Source organism: Orbicella franksi, chromosome 5 (assembly GCF_964199315.1).
Source record: "Orbicella franksi chromosome 5, jaOrbFran1.1, whole genome shotgun sequence".
In the NCBI taxonomy this organism is placed as follows: domain Eukaryota; kingdom Metazoa; phylum Cnidaria; class Anthozoa; order Scleractinia; family Merulinidae; genus Orbicella; species Orbicella franksi.
In genome coordinates, this window is record NC_138149.1 from 11,382,359 (window position 1) to 11,395,991 (window position 13,633).

Here is a 13,633-nt window from a genome sequence, read left to right on the forward strand (position 1 = left end):
GTACTCTCACTGATCTGGAAAAGAGGTATAGCCAGACAGAGAAGGATGCTTTATGTGTTAAATGGGCCAAGGATCGATTCTCTATCTACCTTCTTGGTGCACCCAGGTTTACGATTATTACTGCACACAAACCACTCCTGCCATTGTTTAATAAGCCAACGGCGAAGCTTCCCCCCGAATCGAGAAATGGGTGATGGACATGCAGGATGTGGACTTTGAAATGAAATACGAGTCTGGTAAAGATGAGGCTGACCCTCTAGACTTCTTGTCAAGGCACCCATTACCAGTTGTTGGAAACAATGACACTGAGAAGATTTTGAAGGCAAGCATTGAAACGGAGCATGCAGTGGTGCTAGACAGAATTAGAGAAGAAACACATCGTGATAGAGCTTTGCAAAAACTGAGCCAAACTATCAGGACAGGTAATTGGGAGACCAACAAGAAGGATGCTGACCTGGCACCATTCTACCCGATTAAGGACGAAATTTACGAAGCACAAGGTCTGATATTCAGAATGGAAAGAATTGTTTTACCAATGGTGTTACAGCAGAAAGTCATCAGATCAGCCCACAAGCTGGGACATCTGGGAACCACCAAGACGAAACAGATGCTTAGGGCTAAGTATTGGTTCCCCGGCATGAATGCGATGATTGACCAAATGATAGGTCATTGTTTTGACTGTCAAGTTACTACCAAAGATCGCAGACAAGAACCTATCAAACCATCGGTGATCCCGAAGGAACCTTGGGGAGAGATTTCAATCGATTTCGGAGGACCTTACCCAGACGATCATTACAACTTGGTAGCAATTGATCAAAGAACCCGATACCCGGAAGTAGAGGTGGTGTCCTCAACAGCAGTGAAGCCGACTAAAGAGAAGTTGAAGAAAATGTTTGCTCATCACGGTGTACCCAAACGAGTGCAGTCTGACAATGGTCCGCCATTTAATTCGAAAGAGTTTGCAACCTTTGCAAAAGAAGAGGGCTTTGATCATCATCGTGTGACACCAGAACACCCCGAGCCAACGGCCAGGTGGAACGGTTTATGCAAGTGTTAAACAAGACGGAACAAATTGCCCATCTCCAAGGAAAAACTGGACTTGACAGGAATATGGTTGTCTGTGATATGTTGATGGCATATAGGGACACACCTCACCCTGCCACTGGGGTTACTCCATAGCAAGCTATGTCGAATAGGCCTATTAGGACCAAACTTGATCACACAGTACCAAGAGAAAAAAGTGCGCAGGATGAGCTGATCGATGAGAAGACCGAGTATATAAAGAGAAGATGAGACGCGATGGCGTGAATATCAAAGAACACAACTTCTGTGTGGGAGACTATGTCCTACTTAGACAAAAGAAGGTGAATAAATGGTCGACCGCCTATGAGCCTATCTTCTACACAGTTATCAGAATTAGTGGTTCGACGATCATGGCAAGGCGAGTTACAGATGGTCGTGAGATCCCGAGATTCAAGCCAGTTTAAATTGGCTAATGCTATCATGCATGAGGAAGGTGCCAAAGGGGAAGATAGTGAGGATTGGAGAGAGACACTACTTATGAATTCTGGCAATCCGAGCACAGTCCAGTCCAGCAGTCCAGTCCAAGCCATCCCTGAACAAAGTGATTCTGCTGAAGAGACTGTTGCAAACGGATCATTAGGGCATGCCAACCAACAGTTGGAAGAGCTTCCTACAGTTCAGACAGAAGAAGGTTCTACTTCCAGCTCTCCTACTCCCAGAGTACAGTCATCTAGGCCTAGACGAGAGCGACGTCGACCTGCTTATTTGACTGATTACGTCACGTGACATGTTTACATTAATTTTGATCGGACACCAGAAGCATTTAGAATATGCAATTGAGTTGAACTGCAGTATTAATTAGATAAACTTTGATATTTTTGTTATGAGCATACTAACCTACTAACCCACTAGTTTTAAACATTAATTAGTCACATTAAGTCTCAAGACTTTGGTTCTGATTGATTCAAAGACTCTGGAACATTGAATTGGATTTTGCCATCCTGTGTTATTATTTTATTGTATGTGGACTGTGTAGACAACTGCAAAAAAGGGGGAGATGTTATATCCTGTGCGACTTACACGAAGTAGTTGTTAGATGAAATATTTAGTGTGACTCACATGAAGTGTGTGAGAATTAAACCATGTGCTTTTAGAGTGTACACATCGAGCTCGAGTGAATTTGGAGTGTTACATGACTGAGGCAAGAGAGTATCAAGTCGATTGGGTCCCTGAAAAGGACTGAAATTGACAGTGGAGATGCCAAAAATGGCAGATAAGTCTACCAAGATAACCATTTTTATAATTCGGGAAGCATTGTAAAATAAATGCATGTAAAGGAGCTAAATTAATTTAAATTTCCCTGTTGTTTGAATAATTGATGGAAAAAATACAAGCACTTCAAATTAAATCAAGATATCTTAAATTTAATATGAATATATTTTTATTAGTTTTGTTTGATTTTTTCATTGTGATATCTTCACTAATATTCATGCTACCTTGCTGGCGTCTATTGTTATTATTATTCTTATAGTTGTAACTGTTCAGTGTTGTCGTAATCCTTTCTTTAATAGTATTTTTTTTAATGGTTTGAAATCTGGCCCGGGTTGTTCGAATGCTGGGTTAGTTTAATCAGGCTTTGAACAACCCAGCCCTGGATATTTGAGACTGTGGTGACTTAATTATGTACCAGTATTGGTACAATATTGGTTTATTGCAATAGATATATGGAGAGACTGTTGCTAAGTTTGAATTTATAGCACTCGAGTGAAATAAAGTACTCGCCAGGTCACCTGAAGTCGCCTTAAATCGCCTGAAGTCGCCTTAAGTCGCCTAAAATCGCCTTAAATCGCCTAAAGTCGCAATGTTTTTTCTGCCAATTTTGCTTAAGTCGCCTAAAGTCGCCTTAAATCGCCCAAAGTCGCCTTAAGTTACGGCGACTTAAGGTCCCAGAGTAGGCCTCCTTTTTTGGCCGAGAAATAGCAAAGAAGAACCCTTTAAATGAAGTAGAGTGCAAACACACTCTCTGATCCGAGACAAAATTGATTGGTTTCCTTTGCGGTCGGAAATTAACGCGACGCAGTGCAATTTACTATCCTTTTACCTACTTGATCCTAATTAACAGCATTAGTCAAAACTAGTATTTTGAGCAAGAAAAACAACTTTTGTATCTGTTTTAGGTGTCACCCTCATGGCAGGTCTATCTTTAGCAGTTTTTATCAGCAATTTGCATTATGGGAATGATTCGGTTATCTCGCAAGAAAACCAGCACAATAAAAGTCTACACTTCAAATATTGATGACGTTAGAGAACTAGACCTGTCCAAATAAAGATATAGGTGGCAACGAGAGTCCACGAGCTCATTAATAGAAAGAAGACGTTTGTAATCAGAAAAATGCAAGACAAAAAAATCTGAAATGATGTGAATATTCACGCACCCTATTTCCTAGCCTTTTGTTTGAGATGGAGCGCTAGCTCTCATGTGTGTAGTCCCATATATTGCTTTGAAACTATTGTTCTAGAAGCAGTGAACCAGGAAGCGGGTAACCGATAAAAGACCGTAAAAATAAAGTAAACCGAAGGAACATGTAGAAATGGATTACAGATCAACAATACCTCTACATAGAAGATTAAAAAAATGCCGAAGAAACACGATGCAAAAACCTTAAGTAGAACGGGAAAAAAAAGTCTTTTTCTCCGTTTAACATAGCCTGACATAAGACAAAAAATTATAAGTAAAGAAATTAACATTGCTTTTGTAACTATAGATTTACACGATTTCTTTTCACCAGTTTAAACCTCAAATTCTGGGAAAACTGTAATGATTAACAACTGGATCATTGGGGATATAATGCAATTCGAGAGTTTCATTGGCTGAGCCATCATGGGTTACACAGGGAATATTACATGCCCGCGCGTGAATACGAATTTTTTCTTCGAGTGTTCAACTCGATACTCACGAATGAGCGCAGCAAACGAGTGAGATATTGAGCTCAACACGAGTAGATAAAATTCGTATCCACAAGCGGGCCTGTAATATTCTGTTTATTATAAAACATACTAATAACGACGTTTCTGACGATTTTCCGAAGATTTCCGACCACTTTCCGAAGATTTTCGAAGATTTTCCAAAATTGTTCCGAAGGCCAGACGAACGCTTTCGAACATTTTACGAAGATCACCAAAGCTTGCCGACGATTGCCGAAGACGACCGAAGAAGATCCGAAGATGTTTCGATCATACATCAACAAATTTAAGTGTAGTTAAAGGGACAAAAGAGAAATGGTATCAAAAGGGAATGATATCTTCACAGTGTCGAAGATAAACATAGTATCTTCACTGCGAGAGGGGTGGCGAATGGTAAATGCGAGACGACGAGATTAGCGTTTTTCTTTGCGAGCCCGAGACGTTTTGATTTCTTCAATTGCGAGACCGAGACTTTAAAGTGTTTTAAATGCGAACTTAAGACGTTCAGTTTCTAAGATGTTGTGAAGTTATTTAACTTCATCATTAAAAAAAAACAAAACAAACACATCGGTACTTCGTGACTTTCTTAGCCTTGAAAAAAATTGAGACTGCGAGACAGCTTTGGGAGAAAAATCGAGACTGCGAGACGCACATAACCGCTAAAAAACGAGACTGCGAGACCCGTGAAATTCGGCGAAACTTTTGCGAGACCCATGGTTTTTGAAGGACCATTCGCCACCCCTTGCGAGGGATGAAGATATGATTTCTTAGTAAAAGGAAAAATCGTAGTATTTTACTGGTGTTTATATACCAAGAACCATTATACCATGCTCTACGATTATGCTAGGTGTACACGGTACGTGTATATTTTAATTTTAGTTTAGTTTCCTATATTTTGGGGGCGTTTTTAATAAAACAATTATTCTACTAGCGCTTGTTGGATATCAGATGATTATATCTGATATCCAACGAGCGCTCGTTTTGTAATCTCTAATTTCAGTCTCCCCGAGACAAGCCACATACTTCTCGGAAACTAATCATGATTGACTAAGAGAACAACAAAACAAAAAACAGAAACAATAACCCTAAAAGCGTGATACCGGGAGCCAATGATATTCGCTAGGTAGCCTGCAAGGAAGCTGTCTTTACAGCTCTTCTTAGCAGGGTGGGGAAAGGAGAACAGGGAGAACTAGACAGCACGTGTCACGGATTGACAAAGTTGCCAGTCATTTGGTGTTCAGATAATGTGAAAATAAGGTTGGATTCGGCCTAATCAAAGATGACAAACTGACTAAAAATACATACAAGTGCAAAGAAAGTAATCAACCAAGTAACACATAGGCGCCTTTTCTCCCTTTCTCCTACATTATTGATCGCGTGTACAAGTCAGATTAATATTATGAGAACACGAGCCATACTAGTGCACTAATCTATTTTGTATGGTATGAGGGAAACCCCTATTTTATTGTAACTTTTGTAAATCATATTTCGATTTTACATTCAGTTGTTTTACAATGCACCTGAGGTTAGTTGTGCAGAAGTTTCGCATTTCAGAAGCTCAGACTTTTCCAATACTTCTCAACTAACCAGGCAGTAATTGCTGTAAACTTTTCTCCACAGGCTACCGAGTCATCTGAATCATAGTTTTCTGTCTGATCAGCTGAGGCGAAGGTCTCAGGTAGCTATTCAATACGACACATGTTTGATCTTGGTTGACAAATTTTGAATCCATATGTATTGTTTGTATTTTAGATCTGGTTTCTGGGTGGGGAATAAACTGTTCGTATTTAAATGCTTTAATTTTTTAATGAAAAGAAACTGCTTAGCTCTCATACTTAAAAACTCTGTCGAAATGTAAACTTAAGCATAATCAACGTGCTGCACGAAAGTCGAGAAATCATTTATAGTCCAGTTATGCATGAAATGAGGGAATCCCCCTCTCTTGATTTAATTCGTTATTCAACTTCCAGTTGTGTTTCAACACGCGGTAAGGTAAGGTACGCATGCAGAAGTTCTTCTATTCAGAAACTCCAACTGTTCAAATATTTTAAATTTAATTGTTGTAAACTTTTCTCCATAGGCTACCGGCCATCTGAATCACAGTTTTCCGTCTCATCAGCTGAGGTGAAGGTCTGAGGTAAGTATTCGATACGACATATGTTTAATCTTTGTTGACGAATTTTGAATCCATATGTACTGTCTGCATTTTAGATTTGGTCTCTCGTAAAAAATGAACCATTCGCATTTTGTTTAATAGTAAAAAATGCTACTGTCGTATACATTTTGTCCTACACTGTACTCGGTCATATTGATTTAATGTCCAAAACTGTCCAGAAGCAACCACTGAATATTACTGAAGTTCATTGAAGGTCATTCAACTTCCCATATCAACTCAACTTTATTTCCGAATATTCAACTGCTTATTACTTTAGTTAAGTTTCAAAAGGCGAATGTCTGTATTTTAAAGGGGAAGGAGGCAAGTTAGGTGATCTTAGTGGAGCTATGTCGTGTATTCGACTTTTAGCGGCGTTTATGTGTATTTTGTTGATGACGTTACTCGCTGGTGACTGAGAACTGCTAATTGTCACAATATATCCTGAAAAGTAATAAAGTGTGAAAAAGAAAGAGCCCGAACGAAAACAGAAAACTGTGATAGACTTTCGTTGTTGTAGGGGTTTCTGTGATATTTGCGAGGAAGCCTGCAAGGAAGCTGTCTTTACAGCTCTTCTGAGCAGGGTGGGGTAAGGGAGAGCAAGGAGAACTAGACAGAATCTGTCAAGGATTGACATAGCTGATAGTCATTTGTTGTTTAAATACTTGCGCCATAAAGTTGTATTCGTAATCAAAGATGAAAAACTAACAAGAAATACCAAGTAATCAAGTAATTAGCACACAGACGACTTTTCGAATCCTTTCTCTTACACTACTGATCACGTGTACAAGCCAGATTAATATTATGAGGTCATGAGCCAGAGCGCTGATCTTTCATGGAATGAGGGAAAAACCCCTTGCTGTTTATTTGTAATTCAACTTTTAGTTTCGCTTTCAATCATTTTCTATACGCGGTAAGGTCTAGTCGATTCAGAAACTCAGACTTTTCCAATGTTTCTCAACGACTCGTGTAGTAATTGCTGTAATCTGTTCTCCATAGGCTAGCAAGTTATCTGAGACCATCTGAATCATAAGCTTTCTGTCTGATCAGCTAAAGTGAAGGTCTGAGCTGAGGTACGTATTCGATACATAATAGATGCATAATCTTTGTTGACGCATTTTGAATCCATACGCATTGTCTGTATTTTAGATCTGGTTTCTCGTGGGGAATGAAGTATTCAAATTTTGCTTAATACTTAAAAATGCTGCTGTTGTATGTGTTTTTTCTCAACGTTAGTCAATCATATGCATAAGACATCCAGAAATTGGCGACACTGATCACTTGATATCACTGAAGTTTATTGAAGGTCATTCAACTTTCCGTACCAAACGTGCTTTCCGACCTCAACTTTATACCCGAATATTCAATTGTTTCGTATTCATTTTTCAAAGGGCGACAGTGTGTTTTTCAAAGGGAAAGGAGGCAAGTCAGGTGATCTAGCTAATGATGGAGCTTTGTGGCGTATTCGACTTTGAGCGGTGTTAATGTGTATTTTGTTGATGACGTTACTCGCTGGTGACTGAGAATTGCTAATTGTCACGATATATCCTTAAAAGTAATCAAGTGCGAAAAAGAAAGAGCCTGAACGAAATGGTGGACTGTTTTTGTGATATTTGAGAAGTAGCCTGCGAGAAAACTCTCCTTACATCTCCTCTGAGCAGGGTGGGGTAAGGGAGAGCAAGGAGAACTAGACAGGATCTGTCAAGGATTGATATAGCTGATAGTCATTTGGTGTTTAAATACTTGCGCCATAAAGTTGTATTCGTAATCAAAAATGAAAAACTAACCAAAAATACCAATTAATCAAGTAATTAACACACAGGCGACTTTTCGAATCCTTTCTCTTACACTGTTGATCGCGTGTACAAGCCAGATTAATATTATGAGGTCATGAGCCAGAGCGCTAATCTTTCATGGAATGAGGGAAAAACCCCTTTTTGATCATTTGTAATTCAACTTTTGGTTTCGTTTTCAGTCATTTTCCATACACTGGAAGGTTCTAGTCGATTCAGAAACTCAAACTTTTCCAATGTTTCTCAACGACTCGTGTAGTAATTGCTGTAATCTGTTCTCCATAGGCTAACAAGTCATCTGAGATCATCTGAATCATGGTTTTCTGTCTGATCAGCTGAAGTGAAGGTCTGAGCTGAGGTACGTATTCGATACATAATATTCGATACATAATAATGCATAATCTTTGTTGACGCATTTCGAATCCATATACATTCGTCTGTGTTTTAGATCTGGTTTTTCGCGGGGAATGAAGTATTCAAATTTTGCTTGATATTTAAAAATGCTGCTGTTGTATGTGTTTTTTCTGAACGTTACTCAATCATATGTATAAAATATCCAGAAATTGCGACACACTGGTCACTTGATATCACTGAAGTTTATTGAAGGTCATTCAACTTCCCGTATAAAACGTGCTTTCTGGCGCGGCCTCAACTTTATACCCGAATATTCAATTGCTTCGTATTCATTTTTCTAAGGGCGACTGTGTGTTTTTCAAAGGGAAAGGAGGCAAGTTAGGTGATCTTAGTGGAGCTATGTCGTATCCGACTTTTAGCGGTGTTAATGTGTATTTTGTTGATTACGTTACTTGCTGCGCTGGTGACTGAGAATTGCTCGTTGTCCTGGAAAGTAGTCAAATGTGAAAAAGAAAATGTCTGAACGAGATCAGTAACTCTGATAGACTTTCGCTGTTGTACGGGTTTTTGTGATATTCGCGAGGAAGCTCTCTTTTTCTTCTTAGCAGGGTGGGTAAAGGAGAACAAGGGGAACTAGACAGGATGTGTCACGAATTGACGTAGCTGATAGTCATTTGATGTTAAAATACCGTATTTATTGGAATAAACGCCGCCCTCGAATAAAGGCATCATGATGCGGCGTTTATTGCAAAAATAGACTCAAAAAAAGCAAATGCGGTAATATTCCAGTTTGAGAAAAAAATTTTTTTCCTTGATTGTATGTTTAAGAGCAGTACATTCGAAGCTCAAAGGAATATAATCAAAACACGCGAATAATATACGGTAGTTGACAGAATAGCTTAATAAAGGTTTGGAGATAACAATGTTTTTTTTTAGTTCGAAGATAGTATACTTCAATGCTCTTTCACTAAGCTCCCTAATCTCCAGAATTCTTGCAATGCACAGTCTCGTTGTCAAAGCGGAGTGGTTAACTGGCTCATGAAGAGGAAAGTGACATTGAAATTGAGTGAGCTTTATTCACTTTATGTATTGCAATAGTATTAACATTCAAATTGTGAAATTGAGAACGATATAGAAAATGACTTTCCAGACAAGCACTTAAACGTGTTTCTGTTTTTTAAAATTCAAATTTTCAGTTACCATACTATTGTTTGCAATAAATGAATTGGATTTTAAATACACGCCGCCCTCTTATAAACGCCACCATCGAATAAACGCCGCACTCGAATCACGATAAATTTATCATACGCCTCGGCGTTTAATTGAATAAATACAGTACTTGCACTATAAGGGTGAAGTCGTGTTAAAAAATAGGTCCGCAATGCATACGCGTGTTTAATGCGTTTTCAGCTAACTGGAGCCATAATCAGAGACGGACACTTTAAGGGGAGAGCCGTCCATGGAGTAGTGGAAGAAATGATAAGTTTTAAGCAGGAAATGTTATTGACAGAAGTTTACCGACAAATGTCAAATTAACTTGTTCATGAAATATCAAGATGGTTTCCTGGAATTGCTAAGCCTACTATATAAAAGTCTGTAACTGAGAACGTTAGCCCCAAGTCGATGACTTAATGGCCTTGAATTACACTGAAGTTCTGATATTAAGTTTTTACTATGGCTGTAAAGGGAATATAGACATGTTGAACAACAATCAATTTGCATGGAGAATTTACAAGGTTCTTTTATTAAAATGTAACTGTACGTGGAATAAAAAGGAAGCAACAACGCTAATCACTGTACATTTTGTATACTTCTTACGATAGCTTGTTGTAAGGTTGCATGTTGATCAATGGGTAGTTGTTTGTAGAGTGTCTTCTGGACAGAAGAGTGTTTCTAATAATTAACTGAATCAAAATCTTCAAGTGGTTGTCAGAATACAATAGTTGCACAAAGAATTCTGTGAATTAGCTCAACTCCTCACATAAAAAATATCGATGAGACGTTGATACAAAGTTAAATACTTGTATGAAAAAAGAAATAACAATGGAGAACAGAGTGCTCCATTTCCCATTGCCCAGCTAGTTTGCCTGACTTTGGTTTACTAGATTCTTGTGCTCACATCTGACATGGCATGGTGCAGATGTCTTGCGTCGTTGTTAGTGTCAAAATTGTTCAGTGCCAACTTTAAGTGTAAGAGCATGTTTCCAAAGCAACTGTCCTCAACTTTTCTGTGCATTAGTTACTTCTTTATAGGTGCAGATCAAAATGTTGGTATTTTGTCTGCTTTTGTATCTGAAGGTAAATGTCAGCACTGTTAAGTTTGAATTTGCATTTTACATTATGTGTGAAACTCAGTGCTGCTTTGTTTCACTGGATCTGTTTATAACTCACATAATTATTGAACTGCAGTAATAATAGTTCAAAAAACAAGTGAAAGGGTACAAATATACAGCAAAATTGTATAACAAGTTATTTTCCTACTTGTCAGGTCTGTGCAAGACATGCAAAACTGTCGCACTTTCTCTCTTTCGCTGATAACTAAATATTGACTACAACATTTGGGAAATAAATCACTTATTACACAATTTCATGTGCAGTATCGAAGTATAATTTTATTCGTTGTTTGTGTATTGTCTTGCTCATCAAAATACAGCACATTGACTCATAATAATATAGAGTAATGCTTTGTACATCAAAACATCTATTAAGATATATGTGCTGTATTGCATTGCATGGTATGCCATAATAGCCATTCCCTCCATGAGATGCACCTGTAGGGAGACATGATGGTAGTTGTTTTAATCATCTTGGATTGGATATTTGTTTTTATAAATACAACTACCATGATTCCCTGCAGGCACATCTCATAGAGGGAATAGAGCATTGCAAGGTATTGTATTGTATTGTATTGTATTGTACATGTATACATCTATCAAAAATTGATAACAAACATGGAATGCAGTGTATGACATTTACAAACTAAAAACTACATTCAGGCCTAAATAGTAGCCTGGTTAGCCTAAAAATCACTCTGCATAGCCTAAATAACACTCAGGCTAGCCTAAATAATGCTCAGGTTAGCCTGTTTACGGTTAGCTCTCGGTAGTGGAAATGAGGATGCCGATAATGAATAAAAAGTGTGCAGTCTGGAAATGTCATAGACCCCCTGGATGTAAGTCAGCTAGCTACGTGTATCAGTCTACAGCAAAGAGTCATTTGCTCGTACAGAATATCTTGAAGAGCTATATAGGTTATTTCCAATAATTAAATTCAGAGTGAAATAAATTTGCAAATTAATATATTCTATTTGATGAGACAATTCAACACATTGCTTTCCAGTATCTTCACCAAAGAGTGTTGCATTTCCTTGATTTGTAGTCTACAGACACAGTGATCGTTGGACCAATCATATCAAATATTGCAGGGCCTGGAATTTCCTCCACATCATTCAGTTTGTCATGTAGTAGGAGAACATCATTTGTGTAAACCAAAACATCATTTGATTCCAGTTTTTCATAGTGTACATAAGCTTAATTTGTTGCGATGTTGGCAAGCAAAACACAGTTAAATAAAAGTCGCAAGCACAAAATTCCAGCATCCCCGTTGAACATGTGATGAGGTAGACAATCAGTTATTCGCAGATTGATCTTTCCATTTAATACGATAACAAACAGCTCCAGTAAGTTCAGCAATTCGACTGAAATCACATCCCAATATGACTATTTATAGCCATGGCTTAAGAAAATTTCAGTGGCTTGCGGGACCAAAGCAACTCCTGTCGCCGAGGAAACTCGGTTAGCAACACCTGAATGAAATAACAAGGAGGCATAGCAAGGCATTTCTCGGTAGGTAAGCTTAAATTCTCGAGGGCTGTGTAGTTAACTTTCGAAGAAAGGAGGAAAACGACATAGTGACTGAGAAATGGATAATAACTTAAGCTTACCTTGAAAATTAGAAACCAACTCGCGACGGAAAGCTGTCCAAATTATTCGAAACAGAAAAAACGTTTTTCGAACTAAAAAATCACTAAAATATTGAAATCACGTTGGAGGGGACTGGAAAAGTGTGGGTTGCTATGGGAACTGAAATTATTATAGTCGTAGGTGTGTTGCATGTAGAACTAATAGCCTACCAAGTTTCAATGGTTTCTGCTGCAAATTGACCGAGATAGCTCTACTTTTATACTTGATGTAATATTTGGTTGAGTGTATGACGTCATCAGTCCTTTCATTTGCCTAGTTAACACATTTTCAAACTTAAACATCACCAGAACCAATGCAGATATCTGCATACGGTAAACGGTGTTTTTCATCTTTCGTGGAATTCTATGATTAACCTAAAAATTCAAGGGGTAAAAATTTGATCATAGTACCACTTAAACTGAATCATTAACCGCTTGGTTTACATGTAAAGCGTCTCCGAGATACAAACAACTGTTCACGTTGACCACATTTATCTTCCACTACGTAGTAGTGTAACAAGACTGGGGTGAACCAAAGGCTGGTTTACACTAGCGCAATGCCATAAGCATAAGCCGACATACGCAGGTGCAGCACGATGATGATAATTAGCGCCTTTTCTCAAACAAAAGTCGCTAATTATCAACATCGTGCTGCGTCTGCGTATGTCGGCTTATGCTTATACTTATGCGCAAGTGTAAACAAGCCTTAAAGAGTTTTTTGATAAAATACTTACAGAATGTTACTTAAAAATGTTAACTACTGCAATAAAGTGACAACTCACAGACCGTTTCACAGAAAAGAACTAAAAAGATTTAAATCCCATTTTATTCAGACGTGTTTTTAGGGTTAATTCAGGCTCGGATATAAAATGTAGTAATACATAATGTTAGCTGCGCGTAGCTGTGTTCACCTCACGTTCACGTAACTACTTGCGCTAGAGTGCCGCAGAAGGCCTATCTCACTCTGCAAGAAAATGAACGATGTAAGGTAAACAAATTAAACAAAATAAGTTACTAATCAAGTCTGCTTTGCTTTTTCAGCGGTAGCAGAAGTCTATCAGGAAGAAGGTGACAAAGAATTTACAAGAAAAGAAGTTTGTAACGCGATATACTTCTACACAGACGGAATTCATGTGAACTGTAAGGATTTCCAGCTGAATGCCAAGCTACACAGCAACAGGGCAACAGCTTATTACCATCTCGGTAAGATTTTGATCTTGTCATTTTCAAATTTATCCGCCAATCAAAAGAAGTTCAAGTGTTGCTTTCTTTGAGTTCAGCCTTTCAATGATTATAATAAAAACTATCATTTGAAGAGACTATCTTGGGAAACTAACTTTCCGGGGAAAACTATCAGTCCAAAGAAATAAATACTTAATTGTCTTT

The 13,633-nt window shown here is 38.2% G+C and overlaps 1 long non-coding RNA gene across 1 annotated transcript in view; it reads left to right on the forward strand.

The window, feature by feature from the left end:
• The window catches only part of LOC145488740 (uncharacterized), a 144,037-nt gene extending 130,661 nt beyond the window's left edge, over window positions 1-13,376 (forward strand). Inside the window, exons 2-3 of the long non-coding RNA XR_014049529.1 lie at window positions 5,608-8,290; window positions 13,289-13,376. This is a non-coding gene — a long non-coding RNA (uncharacterized LOC145488740). The remainder of the gene's footprint in view (window positions 1-5,607; window positions 8,291-13,288) is intronic.
• The last annotated feature ends 257 nt before the right edge of the window (window positions 13,377-13,633 follow it).